General features: G+C 27.1%; 1 pseudogene; it reads left to right on the top strand.

The window, feature by feature from the left end:
* The first annotated feature begins 7,732 nt into the window (after positions 1-7,732).
* On the top strand, positions 7,733-17,430 carry LOC113386593 (annotated as a pseudogene).
* The last annotated feature ends 365 nt before the right edge of the window (positions 17,431-17,795 follow it).

Raw genomic sequence — 17,795 nt, 5'->3', positions numbered from 1 at the left:
ATTAGTAAAACAATTCAGCAATAAAGATGATTTTTTTTGGAAACTTATCATTTGTATTTCTCCTAGGTTATTTACCCTTCCAAACGGTAATTTAAGTTATGTAAGGAAGCATACAATTTTTGTAAATAATGAAGCCAATGCCTCAAATAGATAGAAAAAATCAGTAGAGAAGTATTGCAAATCATGTGATGATGGAGCAGGCAGGTAGATGCAAAATGGATCTTCTAAGTCTGGTTTTATAAATCCTATTTTCTTTCTTATTTATTTGCGTAATGAATGTAACCTTTATATAACTAAAAAGCAGGCATAGAGTAGAGTAGAGTTCTTGTACCGAACCGACTGGTTATATTAGTTAAGCTAGTTTATTTGTAAATTGACACCGGCCGGCCGGCTCTAAATTGAATGATTGCTCCGATAACCGACATTGGGTACACTCTTTTTGAAAAAAAAAAAATTACTATACATAATATATACCTTAACCTTACAGATTCCTTACTCTATTAGATATAGATAACTTTACTCTCACTATTTATTGATCTGGTAGATTTTGACAAAAAATCATCATGGTGAATGATCACGTAATCACAGTAAATTGATTTTGTTAAAGATCGGTTCATCCGTTTTTTATGATTGGAAATTAAAAATTCAATATCGCTTTTATATTTATTGAAATATTGAAAAAACTGAAAAACTTTTTGAACAAAATCAGTCGAATATAAATTTTGTTTGAGAATGTTAGATCTGCCTGGTGATTTTCATATTATGCAGTAGTGATGTTTTATTTTTAAACCCTCTATTCTTTTTTATGTATATACGTATGTGTATATATTTATATTTATATTATGTATTTTTTTCTATTTCAGTTTAATTAATTATGAAGTCTCAATTAATCGCCGAAGTGACAAAGTCCAATCGGAGCTCATCGGAAGACAGGCTGTGCCATAGGCTAATTAGGGTAAGTTTTGCACATTCCAATTTCAAGAAGCTAAAATTTTTATTTTTGATTAAATCTATTTCGTGAATAAGTATTTATTTTTTAAACCAATGAGCCAATTCTGTCACAAAATGGACCCAATGTTACGCAGCATTTTTCATATAAACAGCATACTAACAACTTTCAAAATGCCTGTGGTTGCTGTGCAGTCAGGCGTTTTAGACAGAAAATCTAACCTAGAAAACGCACAAACGTGAAAAAAAATATTATCATAAGTGCATTTTTCTGATGTGTCATAATATCATATGCGAAAAGTTAAAATCTTTGAGTCATTTTTCTAGTTAGTATAAAAATCTTGATAAATGCCTTGAAGGTGAAATATAAATAATTTTCGAAACGTTGTACATAAATTAAATAATTTTTAGAAACATTTTGTTTTTTTTTATTCTCAGAAAATATATGTTTATTTATGTATATTAATCCCTAATGTACTTTTAAATCGAATTCTATTTTTATATTAAAAGGTCGATACACTTTGACAAAAAAGACAAATTTATTTTTACGATTTATAAATATTATTTTGTCTATTTAAAACACATTAAATTATCATTATCATGTCTTTAGTGGTTAATTATAAATGAATTATTATTACGATTTGTTATTTTTTATTGCCATAGGGCTTGTTGAGTAACAATCAAAATAATAATAGACATTTTAAAATAATTTTCATCGTCATTTTTATAACTTTATCAAAAAATCGTAAAGAAAACATTTATTCAAGAAAATTAACTAGTGTTGCATGGGATCGAGCTTAAGACAAAATGCTGGAACTTCCCGTAAAAAAAATTTTAGAAACGATTCAATTTTTTAGAACTCTGAAAAAAATCGATCTTTGACATTTTTAAAATGTTTGGAACAAATTTACCTTTTTGAAATTTTTTTTATCACGTGACCTTATCGATACCAATCGAATGTATTTTGAAGTATTCAAATCGGTTGATCCGTGTTTCCGAAATCGTCGATGAAAATTTGTATCCGCACACACACACGCGCACACACATACACACCCACATAAATCCATTTTTTCTAAGGTATGCAAAAATGTTAAGAAACCTTCAAAACGTGAAGATATGCAAAAATTTTCATTTTCGATTTTCATAACTTACTATAAGTTAATTAAACGTTCTAGTATCGATATATAAAAATGAATTAGGATACTTTGTATAATTTCATAATGAATGAATTATTTGTCAATAGATTAAATTTAACGTTTTAGTATCAATAATCAAAATAAAGAGTCCATCATCTAACTTTTTTTTCAACATTTCAATGTGTAACCTACAAAATGGTCAGCCGAGGTAGACTTTGGAATTGCATTTTCAAATAAAAAAATATATTTGAGGAAATATACAAAAGTCTTTTTTGGCGCATACTATTTAACCGAAAAATCATATTTTGAATTTACTTATTCCTTCAAAAATTTAGGTTAATATTCTAATTAATAATCCAAAAACTGCAAAAAATCGAATTATCCTATTTATCAAAAAATCTGAATTGTTTTCCTTATATTATTATTAAATTTAAAATAAATAAAACTATCGATATTATTAATATCATTTTCTTAATTGTTTCGCAATCGTATTAAATCGATAATTGTCCAGGTATATGGTGCACACGTTTCGTGTTACCAGTTCATGGTCATCATTAGTAATTCTAGTATGTAAATTGTCGCAGAATGTTTTTAGTGTAATCAGAGACGTGCTTTCCGTCGTTCAGAATTGCAATGACTTTATAAGTCATAGATTAGAATAAATAATAAATTATAATAATAATAATTTCTCACAACAGTAACAATTACCTAAAACTCAAATTAACAAGAACTAGTGGTGCATGGCACAGTGGCGTAAGGCAAATTTTGAAATTTATTTTGATTTTGATTTTTCTATAGTTTTTACATTAAAATTCAGCAAATACTTATGAAACTTTAAATTAAATTTAGTAAAAAAACTAGTACAAATGCATTGAAAATATAATTGAAAAAATATTTTCAATAATCTATAAAACTAACTTAGAAGCACAGACATTTTTTACAACAAATTATTATAAATATTGAATACTACCAAATACCTTTCAGTATGAAATATTTACTTTACTGAAATACGTCTAATTGCAATTATTCATTTGCAATTAATAAATTCTTTTAATATTACTGTACAAAAAATATTGCAAAATTAAATGTTGAACATAGTTTGCAAGAAAAACAAAGAAGTCGACAAATATCGAAGCTCTTGTGCATTTTTTATTAATTTTATTATGAGACGTGCATTTACTTCATGCAAGACGTGAGAATTTTTATTTAAAATTTACTTGCACTATTTTAAATTGTTTAATCAGGTCATTATCAGAGTTCAACGAATTAAACGATTTAAAAGTCAATGAAATTCTGTCGTATAAACAATGTTTAAACAAATAACATTTATGATTTAAACAAAAGGAAAAGGCTTTTTATAAAAAATATGAAATTCGGTGTAAATGACATTGACATATTTTTGCATATTTCTTTTATTGTAATCGAAATTTATAATCGTTTTTGTATTTTTAAAACATCATTGTTTTTTTTTTTAAAAGCTAACTTAATTCATTCATTATCATTTTTATTTAAAATAAAATATAAAAAATAAATTAACAATAAATATAAATAAACAACAAATTTGCTGTAATTGAAATATTGTTAAAATGACAAAAAATTCTTTACATTTTTTTACTAAAATTAGTTTCCAAACAAGTAGAGACAGACAAAAATGAAGTTGATAGTAATTTGTAATTTAACACGAAATAGTAATATTAGTTCCAAATTTTTGTAAATAATTATTTTTTTGCATTATTTAGTATTTGATTTTCAGCTTTAAGTTTTCTTCAAAAAATCCGATTTGCTAATTTCATATTTCTCGACGTTTCAAATAATTCTGAATCGTTTGATTCTGAATAATTTTGAAAAAAAAATATGTGTGTGTGAGCCTATTTTGGACCTTTCATCGACGTTTTCTCAAAAACGACTTCACCGATATTAAAAATTTAAAAATTATTCGATAAAATTTGATAAGAACTCACTTTATTAAGTTTAAAAAAAGTTCAAAGATTTTCGTTCACCTTTTCGCAAAAGATCCATTCGAAAATTTAAAATAGATTTCGTACCAATGTTTATCCGTTAGACGGCGACTTTTTTTAAAAAAATAATTTTTGTTACGGGAAGTTCCAGCAATTAGCCTTAAGACACAATGCCATGCACCACTAGTTTTTATTATCTAGTTAATCACGATCATGAAAAAATCGTTAAATCAATTTTTTTCAATCATATATAATCTAGTATCTCAATTATTAGATTATATAAGACATAACACTAAATAACAAATAGAGCAAGTTAAAAACGCAATTTTACAAGAAATTGAACCTGAGAAAAGAAAATATTTATTCTTTTCTTTTTTCATCTTTTTTTTACGAAAATCATATGTAATCTAATATTTAATTTAATATGTAACTTATTTTCAAAATGAACAGTCGAACATTTTACCTAAATAGTCAAATCTCAATCCTTTACACGTATCGGAAAGGTCATGCAACTTGTCTTAAGGCAAAATGCTACTTACAACTAGTTAAATTTCAAAATCGATATTTCATTTGAATTACATAACAATTTCCAAACTTTAGTCAAAATTTAGACATTACCTTGTCTTATCATGTCGTCATTTATTACCGACTGGCAAGGTTGACTGACTCTTACCGTCCGGCTCTTCGCCGTCTGTCTTCGTCAGTCCGCAAACGAGAGTCGCCTCGAATGGACTTGTTTGAAGCGCGATCGCGACTTTTGACATTTTCGAGAAAGAAAGCGAAAACATTCGTAGAAACTGATAGTGGATTATTAATGGAAAGATGTGATTAATAGATTGTGTGAATAAATTTAAAATTAAACTATTATTAAAGGGTAATGGTTAATAAAATTAGTGGTGCATGTCTTTGAGGATGGAGGTTAAGATTTTATGAAGAACGAAGTTACTTTTGTATTAGATATTCTCAATTTTGAGTAACAAAGTAAAATTTAATTTTTGTAATGAGTACCTACACTAGATGGAGTAAATATTTTCTTTTGTCAAGTTCAATTTCTTGTAAAATCTTTGTAAAAATTTCTTGGAAACATTTTCAACTTGCTCTATTTGTTATTTAGTGTTGTCTTATTATATAATCTAATAATTAAGATACTAGCTTACATTTAATTTTTGAAAAAAAATTGATAAAAAAAGAAAAGAATAAATTTTAAAAATCAAAGTATAATTTTTGTAATAAGTACCTACACTAAAGAGAGTAAATATTTTTTATCAGGTTTAATTTCTTTTAAAATCGCGTTTTTAACTTGCCCTATTTTTTATTTATTTTTCTTGTTTTATAATCTAACTATTAAGATATTAGAATGCATATGATTTTTGAAAAAAAAATTAATAAAAAAAGAAAAGAATAAATATTTTCTTTTCTCAGATTCAATTTCTTGTAAAATCGCGTTTTTAACTTGCTCTATTTTTTATGTAGTATTTTCTTATTATATCATCTAATATTTTAGATATTGTATTATATAGGATTTAAAAAAAATAGATGATTTTTTTTATAATAAAATTTAGTGGTGCATGGCATCGTGCCTTAAGGCAAATTGCTGGAACTTCCTGTAACAAGTCAAAGTCTTACAAAATTTTGAAAACTGATTGAATTAAATTATTGAGAATTTTGAAAATTTTGAAAATTTTGAAAATTTGAAAAAAAATTGACTTTTTTGACTGATTTTATTTATAATCTTGAGTTTTTTAATTATGATTTTTTTTAATTCTGAATAAATAATAGAATTTATTAGAGATAAATTTAAAATTAATTTAGAACTATATAATAATAGTGACTTTCAGTGTCAGGGAGGCTCAGCCCACCCATCAATTTCAAAAAATTATATGGGCTAATATCTCTAAAAAAAAAACGAGCCCACTGGCTGTCTATCAAAAAAAAACGAGTCCACCCATCAAAAATTTGGTTCCGACGCCACTGGTGACTTTAAATACACTGAACTTCTACAAAAAGAACAAAATTAATAGATTGGTTTTTGAAAATAGATAGTTAAATTTAAGGTGCATTTTGTTTTACTCTCAAATAATTTTTTTTTATACATTTGAATGTAAGAGTAACAAATCGTATATTATTGGTAATTTTGTCACTTTGGAAGAACGGTATTCAACTCTGGGAAATGCACAAATAAAAGTTGTATCAACATCCTGGTGAACACTGAAAAGAGCAATCCATTGACTTGTATTTTTCACCAAATTCTATAATAAATTTCATCTGAAATCATTAATAAATTCCATAACCTGGCAAAAGAAAATGACCGAAAAAGCTAGAAAAATATCTCTGGCTATCATATAGAGAAAAGTAAATGTCTTTGGAAATTATTTGCTATTGATTACTTGGTAGCAATTAAATCCAACTTGGGCGAATAATATTGAATTTTAAATATACGCCAATAAAAGTAACATTAACATTCAAAACAAAATACAAAAAACATTAGGACAGAACATTTTACCAACTAATTTTTTTTCCACCAAATTGTGTCTACTCTATCAAGATCCAAATATCAAAAAACTGACTATTAGGAAACCTCTTCTGGTATATCCTAAAAACTTGGAAAAACTCTTGCCAATAAATACCAGGACAAAAATACCCCTAAAAATTAGCTGGTAATAATTTAACCTTTTTAAAAAAATCATTTTGGACATAATTAATCTCTAAAGAAAGATTGTGACAAATTAAGCTAGTTCTTTGACTAAATATTTTAGTAAACATGGTGATAAAATTAATAATATACTTCTAAAGTATCATTCGTGCAAAATTAGTCAACAATTTATTTTCGTCCTTCGTCAACTTTTCACGTTGTCCAAATTTCAACACTTTATTCGATTTCTCCAGCCTGTCAATAATACTTCAGATTATTATTGACAGACGGATTGACCAACATTGACCAGAAATTTGACGTCAATTTTATATGTAGCAGCATATAATTTCACGGACATTATTTTGTATATTCATTAAAATGTAAATGTGGGCCATGATCGCCAAAATTTATTCAGAATTTGAAGGCACCGAGCTTCCTTAATTATAAATGTTGGTAATAAAATCGATTAAAATATTTTGGATTATTCCAATTTGGATAGAATTAGAATTAATTAGTCGGAAGTTCAGTATTACATTGAAAATTTGAATAAAAATCACATTGGAAGTTCCAAAAATCGAATCAAAGTGCAAAATTTGTCTGATTAATTCAGACACTTGTGGTAAATAAAAATTACCAGCATAATTTTGGAATTATGCTACCTAGGAACCAATAGTATATAATATCATAAAATCAAATCAAATTAGAAATTCAATTGAATATTGATACATAAATTTTAATAATTCGAAATATGAGTAAAATTTTTAATTTCCTTATATCCTATATATATATATATAATATATATATATACATATATATATATATATATAAATTTTAATAAAAATTTAAAATAATTTTCAGCACATCTTTAAACAATTATATTCCGTATAATTTTTTAAAGAAAATTCTCAACTACAACTAAACTTGCTTATAAAATATAAGTGAACTTTAGTGACTTTAGTAATAAAAAAATAATAATTTTGTGTTTGTGTGTTTTAAATAGAAGTGAAAATTAAGCAAGAAATTGTGCAAAAGTGTCAACCACGGAAACGGAATCAAAAATGGAATCCGACCACAAGAATCATCCGAATCCGAGTGAAAGTTTCCATCTGAATCAATTCGATGGATCAATGGTCTATGTATGTTAATTTTATAAAATATAATTTATAAGTAAGTTTTTGATTTAATTGGATCAAAACTATCGTACAAATTACGTACGTTATCGGCCAATTACGTAGGATTGACCACTAAATAATAATACAAGAGTTAATAATTGTACGGAACCCTATTGCTTTGTTTTGCATATCACTGATAAATTTATATAGTGCTCGTAGAGACCTTTTATTTGATACCCAACATGCCTATAATTGAAGTGAAACTTGCCTCTGCAACCCAATGGTCTACCTTTTATCGTATCTCTTGTAACTTTTGAACCGTTTGTCTAAAATAGACAGAGTATTCGGCGATATTGCGCCTAAAGAATTTTCACTTCAAAAATAAAGTGTTTACAGAGTAGACTAAAGTTTATAAAGAAAGAACGGTATAAAATTGTTCACCAAATTTGTGCCCTCATTTACCTTATCATTAATTTCATTAAATCAAAATATCTTGACCGATGTATGTCAAGTTGCATAAGATTTGTTGTCGTGTGTGTGGTTGTGTGCAAGTGTGTGTTAAATCAAGCTTTCACTTATTTGCTCACAAGAAGTGTATTATGTCATTGACAATTTTGAAAAGTATATCTATTTAGTGTTACTGCGGCCGAAAATGTTATTTTAGGTGTTATATAACTAATTTTTTGGATTATGAGGCAGATGACCTAGATTGGACGTGACACAATTTGGTCAAAGTCAAAATACTTTAATAACAAGTATCATTATCGAAGAAACGGTGTGACCGATCTTTACCAAAAACTAATCTGCACGATTCCCAGCTGATACCTTACGAATTTTTTTGAGCGATTCAGGATTTTTTCGAAAATGTGGAAATTTTTGTTTGCATTTTTCTGCTAATTATAAAGAGACAGATCAAAAATATCAAACTCACAATATATTAATTTTATTCGAATAAAATATAAATAAATCGATATTTAAAAATTAAATTGTTAATACTCACAAAACTTATCTATTTTCAATACCATAATTTAGCAAAATTTTCGATACCATAATTATTAATTTTTTGAAATTATTTTACAGAATCAAAATTGAAAATTTTTGCATATCTTTACGTTTCAGCAGTTTCTGAACATTTTGGCATACCTTAGAAAAATGTTTGCGTAGTGTATATGTAGTATGTATGTGTGTATGTGTGAATATTTTTTTCGTCCTTGATTTTTGAGATCACGGATCAACCGATTTGAATGATTCAAACGACATTCGATTTGTATTAATGAAGAAACATGCTGATTAGTTTTTGACAAAGGCAGGTTCAATTATTTTAGAGATACTAGGCAAAAAGTGCAAAAAATGGAAATTCAGTTTTTGAAAATTTTGAAATTTGAAATTTTTTGAAAGAACGATCCGATTTGAATGAATAAAAAAATATTAATTTCACTTGTATATATTGATGTAATGAACAATTGATTTCATTTTTGCAAAGGCAAAATAAGTTTAGAAAAATGCTATTTGGCGGTCAGAAGTATCAAAAACTTTCAAGAAATTTCAAAAGTTTCGAAAAAAACAGTTTTCAAAAAATTTCCAAATTTTCAAAAAATTTCTTAGTTTTCAAAAAATGTCAGTATTTTTAAAAATTTCCAACTTTTTGAAAAAAAATCATAATTTTAAATAAAGCCTATTTTTTTAAATTCCCGAGAAATTCGAGGCTCTCAGAAATAATTTAATTTTTCTCTTCTAAGCTTTTGAAAAATTACAAAATACGGCATGGAAAGTTCTAGCAATTTGCTTTAAAGCACGATGTCATACACCACTATTTTAATATAATATGTATGACTTCATTCAATATTTATGCAGAAAAAAATCATACTCTATTAAATGTTGCATTTTGTATTTTATGGGAATATACATAAATTGCAAAATTAAATTTGGAAATAATACCTTTTGATATACCAAATTTTGAAAAACCTACCTCTGACCTTTTTATAGGATAATTTTCCCACAGTTTACTATTACTAGGATTTTTTTTCATACTTTTTGTAAATGTTTAAGCTAAGATTATATGTTTATAATATTTGCAATTATATTTTTTATAATACTATGAACAATTTCTGTCATTAAAATAAGCATATATATAATTTGTATAGTTTTTGTCAAAACTTTTCATAAAAAAACTACACGCCAATGGCGATACTTCCGTACACAAATTTCAGAAATATTTTGCATTGCAAAATAATTTTGCAACAAAACAAATATATATATATATATATATATATAATTGTATAATCTTCTATTCTATCCGGTTAGATAAATATTATTATGATGTCTCAAAAGAAAAAATAGAGAAAGCGTTCAGTTTGGCAATTTTGCTAAAATAAAAAGGTAACTTATTTATGTAATGCATTACACATTGCACATTATGTAAATATTATATTGAAAAAAATATTAGTTTTATAACTGCTGCATTCTTTCTTCTATTTACACTATTATAATAACGTTTTGAATACTATAACTTAAGGCAAATTGCTGGAACTTCCCGTACCGTAATAAAATATTCGAGGAATCTTAAATGTTTTCAAATAGATTATTGTAAATGAAGTAACTTTCATTATCCGTATTTTATAGACAAAATATAAGAGCATATATATTAGACGACGAGGTTTGTGTATGTTTACATGAAAAGTATATAAACAAAACTTAGTCAAGCCAAGTTGAAGTTAAAGGACCTTATCTCATATTTCTAAGAATTATATAAGAATTGAAGTGCAAAGTTAAAATTATTTATTTCAAGTATATAAGTGAGCTTTAGGATTTTAGCTAGAATTTAAAATTAAAATCCAAATAAATTTCGATATTTAAAAAAAATGTTGTTTAGAAACCTATTTTTTTTTATTGAATTGAGTTATTTCAAATTCGACAGCACTTAAAATTATCTCAAGAATTGTGATTGATAAATAATATTTTTATTGTAATCATGTGTACCTATTAAAATTATACAAACAATAAAATATCGATGCATTTTATTAAATTCAGGAATTGATTAAACTTATCAAAATATATAAATAAAGATATATCGGAATTTTATTATGGTACGGAAAAATTTATGGACTTTTATATCTCAACATTATAATCTCAACATTCTCAAATATCTCAACATTAAATAAAATTTTGATTTCAAATCAAAAATTGTTTTGATTATTTTTTAATTTTAAAATTTTTGGATATCGATTTGTTGCCACATTTTAGACCTTGCTGATAAAACTATTTTTTATAATTATGTTTATTTTTCCAACTATATTTTATTGTTTTAAAAAATTTCATGAGCCAAATTAATTTTTTTACAGTAAAATGTTAAGAATGAGTATTTGATTTTTAATCTAATCCAATAAACCAGTTTTTGCCAAAACCAGGTACCAGATAACCTAATTTGATTAAATTTTAATATATACATATAATTTTAGTTCTAAATTCTGTAAACAATAGCCAATTTAGATAAAAAGTTTTTTTATCATCATTTTTTCTAGATTTTTATGAAACATACAATTTAAATAATCCAAAAACATTTTTTGTTACTCTGACAAAAATAATTCTTATAAATTGTATTTGTTCAATTATAAAAGAATTTAATTTAGGTCGCAAAAATGTTAATTATTATATTATTTTCATTGTTCGCATATTTTTATAACAATTCACTTTTCGAAGCAAAATAATTTAATTTAAATATAAAATTTAAAAAATGTAACCGAAGAAATTCACTAATGACTAACTAAATTTCCCACGTTATTTTTGCATATTTTTGTTAAAAAAGTTATGAAACGTTATATACAGATTTATAGATATTTTTATAACCTTTTCAACAGTATATAACGTTGTTTCTATATTTAAAATAATTATAATAAATTAAACGTGCATATTAAAAACTGAGGAACCAATTAAACTAATGTTATGAGATTTCATAAAATGACACACCGAGTTTTCAATTAATTTATAAATAATTTTGTTATAAACGTGTAAAATTGCTATTTACAAAGTTGTATATAAGCTTTTTTAACGATATATAATAATATATATGTTGTTTAACAAATGTTAGCTATATAAGTACAAATTTAAAACAAATGTAAGTGAGTATATCACTAATGGCTAACTTAATTCAATTTTCCTACGAATTTTTGCATAATTTGTTAAAAAAGTTATGAAGCATTATATACAGATTTATAGATAATTTTATAAACTTTTCAACAATATATAACGTTATCGTTATATTTAAAATATTTTTAATAAATTAAACGATTTTGTAAAAAAAAATGACATTGGTATCTGAAAATAAAAACAAGCATTAGATTTAATTTTTAGAAGAATTGCAGACATCATTTATTTATTATTATCTATTCCAAACTTTTTTCTCTATTCAAACTTTTTTGAAATAAATTTAACCATTTTGGGAAATACGATATGATGTAGATAGATCTTAAGGATTTGTTTTCAGGCAGATTTATGGATTAGATGAAAACAACTAAATAGCAAAAATAGACATAAAAAATGAAACTTATTTGTTGTCTTTGTACAAATATACATTCATATGTGCTTTTTCCGCATTCAACAGATTGTGCTTAAATTCATGGCTTTCTTTAAAGCACTGATTATGTAACTGCGGTTACATTTTTTTTAAATTTATGTTTATATAGCTAAAACTTGTTAAACAACATATATATTATTATATAATCGTTTAAAAAGCTTATAAAATATCTACAACTCTGTAAATAAGAAATTTATCAAGTTTATAACAAATTATTTATAAATTAATTGCAAAAATCGGTGTGTCATTTAATGAAATCTCATAACATTAGTTATTTGCTCAGTTTTTAAAACATCCACGTTTAATTAATTATCTAATTTTTATATAAAATTAGTATAATTAGTTAAAATTAGTTAAAATAATTTAATTATTTTAAACATTCAAAATTTCTAATCATTTTTCGTACAAAAAACTAATATTTTTTATATTTATTATTTCTCGTACAAAAAATAATTTTGATTCCATTTTTTCCCTTCCAGCAACCATCATCAGACAGATCAAACGGATCCCTTACAAATGGATCTTTCAACAACGGATCGAGCAACAGTTGTTCGCCTCCAAATAACGGATTGTCGTTACCAAAAAACGGCGAAATGGATTCAGAAAAACAAAGATACAACTCCCAAACGGCGTCTACAAAAGCGGCAATATTGAGCACTCAGGAGGAATACGATAAATGTAGACAGTTGTACGATTATGACGAGGCACCAGCACTCTCAGGTAAGATATAAAAGATATATTTTTATCCAAAATAATATTTTTATTGTTATTTTATTACAGGTTCAATCCATTCATAAGATCAGGCTACAGAGGCATCCTGTCCACCCAGATGTGCCTAGAATCAGTATTCTGGTGGACGAACGAAACCATCAATATTTGGTCACATCTTTTCGGATATCTTTTGTTTTTGGGTTTGACAGTCACCGATTTGGCGCTTTTGCAAATACAAGCTGGATGGTTTGATAAGTTGATTGTTGGAGCACTTTTGGGATGTTTTCAGGTAATAGGATAAAAAACTATAGCTTTTTTTGCAGCCTCGTCATTTTGAAAATTTGGTAATTGGTAATGGATGTCATTAAAACGACTAAACGGGTTAGCAAAAAAATTTTAATTTAGATAATTTGCTGGTTACATTTTTTTTACATTCACGCTAAGCTAGATCTATCATTGTCATTTTTAATTTCCCGAAGAAGTTTATGTTTACATCAAAAAATCCGATTCGCTAAATTTTATGTTTTCTCGACGTTTCAAGCCATTCTGAATCGAATGAGACCACATTTGGAAAAAGTATGTGTGTGTGTGTATGTGAACAGATTTTTTACCGTAAATCGACGTTTTCTCAAAAACGGCTAGAACGATTTCAAAAATTTAAAAACCATTCGATGTATCTCGATGAGGACTAGCGTATATCAATTTTGCGCGACGATCATCCAAGCCGTTTCTTTGTAAATAGCAAAAAAGTGAAAATTCTTTCGTCCACGTTTTAGCCCGCAGTTCTGAATCGATTTTGAAAATTCAAAAACCGTTCGAAAGATATTGGTTGTGAATCGTGCTGATTAGTTTTAGGTAAAGATCGGCCGGGCCGTTTTCTTGTAATAAGGTGTTAAAAAAATTTTTTTGACGATTTTTATAATTTTGTTTTTGACGGTAGATACCATAGTCTTGTAGATCATACTAAAATATTACGGCCCTACGACAAGTCGTTTAATTTTAAAAATTCTTCAAAGTTTGCAAAAATTGGTATCGTGTTTTTGGTGTTTGTCAAAATTAGATCTTTGATCGATGTTTTCTCAAAAACGCCTGAACCGGTTTCAGAAATTTAAAAGCCATTTGATGTGTCTCGATGAGGTTTATCGTTTCTCAGTTTTGTTCGACGATCGGCCGAGTCGTTTTTTGTAATTTGCAAAAAAAGTGTTAAACTTTTCGTCCACATTTAAGCTCATACTACCAAATCGATTTTCAAAAATCAAAAACTTCTCGAAAGATATTAGTTGTGAATGATACTGATTAATTTTAGGTGAAAATCTACCGAGCCGATTTTTATGGAACTTTTTTGGCAATACATATCATGGTCTTATAGAACTTACTGAAATATTGCGACCTTACCACAAGTAATTTTATTTTAAGAATTCATCAAAATTTGGCAAAATGAGTAGTTTTTTTGACGTTACTTGGTATAACGATAGTCTTAATGAACATATCTACCATTAGAGTCCTGCGGAAACTGATTCAATTAAAAAAACTGTTGATTTTTGAAAATTTGCTTTTAGAAAATACTCCGAAAGTTAAGGTGTACGTTCGTTTTCAATTATGTGTAATAAATCCACTCATAATACTTTTAATCACTCACAAATAATTTATTTTTTATTGATTAAGTCGATTATTTGCACAGTCGGGAATTTCATGTAACTTGCCTCAAGGCAAAATACCAACTAGTTTTATTTTTTTCCAGGCTTGCATGATCCTATCATCAATGTACCACACGTTCTCTGTCGATCAGAACACGACTACAGAAGTTTCCTGGCATACGACCTATTTGGCATCTCCTTAAGTCTTTTTCGCCATCTACATCTCAGGAATATACTATGCCTTCTGGTGCTTTCCGGTAAATATAATAGACCAACACCATATAACAATCATTTTACAACAATTTTTATTTACCAGGCTCTGAAGTTCTTCTACATGGTAACCGTGACCATCTTTTTCTGCGTTGCAATGGGCGTCCAATTGCCAAGATTTGAATGTTCGGATGCCATCAAGATGTTGACTTTTGTGATTTGGGCTGGTTATGGAGTAATTCCGACGATACATTGGACTATTGAGATGGGCGGATGGGAAAATGCAATGGTCAAGGTAACAGAAATAGATTTAGATGGACTTAAATTTTTATTACTTATTAACTTTCCGTAGGGTAGTTATAGTAATGGGCGGAAATCTAAAATGAAAATTTTAGCATTTTTCTACGTTTTGAAGGTTTTGAACATTTTGGCATACCTCAGAAAAAATGGATGGATATGTGTGTTTCGTATGTCCGCATTTGTTCGTCCACGTTTTTGGGCGCACGGCTCAACCGATTTGATGGTTTGAAAAACATTCGATCCCTATTGATAGGGAGATGTGCTGATTAGTTTTTGGCAAAGGCAGGTCCAGTCGTTACGGAGATACGGAGCAAAGAGTGCAGAAAATACAAATCGAGTTTTTGAGATAACGGAGTATCGGATTTGAATGATCTAAAAAACATTCAATTTGTAATGATTGGGAGAAGAGATGATTAGTTTTTGGCAAAGACAGGTCCCGCCATTTCGAAGATACAGAGCTAAATGTGCAAAAAATGGCAGTTTTTGAGTGAACTAAGCGTCCGATTTGAATGATTCAAAAAACTTTCTGCTTGTGTTGACAAAACAATTGCTTTTGAGGATAAAAAAATATTACTTTTTTTTATTTTCCATAGAATATTTTTGTAATTTTGGATTAAAAATACAGAAAATTACCCAGGCTAAGCACAGTCTAAGCGCCACTCTGGTATAAATGTTTATCCAAGTGAGTAAAACGCACTTTGAAAAATGTGAAAATGCCGCCAACCTAAGCACAGTATAAGTAAAAATGTCGCACAGAATTATTTGCAAATGCGTTTAGACTGTGACGATACTGGGAGCACTTTTTCAATTTTGTGTAAATTAGGTAACTATTTTTTTGAATTTGAATTCGAAATGAAATGACGATTGTTAATGTTCAGGAGATATTAGATTTATGAGTTACATTTGATTTGCTCAGATATATCAAGATAGCAAAAAATAATGAAGTTACAGTATTTGTAATAATATATTTGTAAACGTTTAAAAATTTTCGAATATTTTATTACGGTACAGGAAGTTTCAGCAATTTGCCTTAAGGCACAATGCCATAAACCACTAGTACTATAGTTTTTTTTTCTGCTCTTTTAGTTGCTGTTACCACGTGTGCTCGGCATGTACCTGATATCTGGATTGGCTTTCCTGATCTACCTGACCAGGATACCAGAGCGTTGGTTTTCTGGTCGTGTCGATTATTTGGGACATTCTCATCAGTGGTGGCACATCTTTGTTGTTTTGGCACTTTACTACTGGCACAACTCTGGACTGATTTATATTGATTACAGGTAAAAAAGAGAAAATAAATCATCACATTTTGTTAACCATTATTGATGTAATAGATAAAATCCCTTATCATAGATGAAAAGTTCTCACCAACTCGTAAGTTTTATAGTGTTTGGTTGAGATCTTTTTACCGATGACTTTGTAGAAAAAGTAGACTGTTCACAAATATGGATTTATAAGTATATCCACGAAAGCAATAGTAGTGCTATATCCGGAAAATACAAATGAGAATTCTTCATTAATTAAAACCCTCTAACAAATTTGTCCTTTATCACCTTTGCATTTGGCGTTTAGTTTTAGGCACATCGACATTGTAAACAAATAACTGATAATTGATGTTATTATTATTAACACATTTTTTCCATAAGGAATGAACAAGTCAGTTTCCTTTCTCATTGGTGAAGTGGATCTGGATGTGTGTGTGTGTGTCAAGATGATTCGATGGAAGAAGTTTTAGAATGAATTTGAATTTATAAGTAATGTATAAGATTTGATTCATAACACTCATAAGATTTTATTTAGACAAAAAATAATGTTTTTCAAATGTGTTTATATTATCACTAATAAATTGCCATATACCCCATTATCATTTTGAAGAAAATTTATACAAAAGACGTTTCGCTGAAGAACGTTTCATTCAAGTATATAACTAATATTCAAAATTAACGTCTATTGTGATAAAATCAATTAGTATAAATTATTTAAAATATTATAAAGCTTATTAAGTAATAAAAATGTATATTAGAAACTTTTTACAGTTTTTTGCTTTAAATTTTTTATCATTTTATCTTTTTTTCAGAATGCACAACGCCTGTCCAGGACAAAGCGAAATCATACCAATTGCACGTCCATACTAAAATAGCGAAAAAACAGAGCAAAACTAAAAAAGTTTTAAAATTTTAAACCAGAATATTCAACAACCCTTTAAAAACATCACGAAGAAGAAAAGTATTCAAGCTTAAAACCATGACATCAGCTTCCACAAAAAAAGCCCTAAACCAAGGATATAGTGAATGATTATAAAATACTATTTGTTTGTAATTTTTAAAAAGATCAAATAAAAATAGAATACTATTTGAATTTATATTAATTTTATGGTAAATGTTATGTATATAGTAATAGTGAAAATTAAAATTTCATAAGCATCATTAATTGAAAAACCAAATTTGTATTCAAGAGTAAAGACAATTTTTGTGTAATATTAAAATTAAAGCATATTTTTTTCAAACTCTAAAATAATTTAGAATTTTATCTGAAAAAATATTTATTATCAAATTGCTGATATAGATTTTTCTTATTA

Source organism: Ctenocephalides felis, unplaced genomic scaffold (assembly GCF_003426905.1).
Source record: "Ctenocephalides felis isolate EL2017-DRISC unplaced genomic scaffold, ASM342690v1 CF-g0.4_SCAFFOLD_03571, whole genome shotgun sequence".
NCBI lineage: Eukaryota > Metazoa > Arthropoda > Insecta > Siphonaptera > Pulicidae > Ctenocephalides > Ctenocephalides felis.
This window is presented reverse-complemented; position numbering and strand designations above follow the sequence as displayed.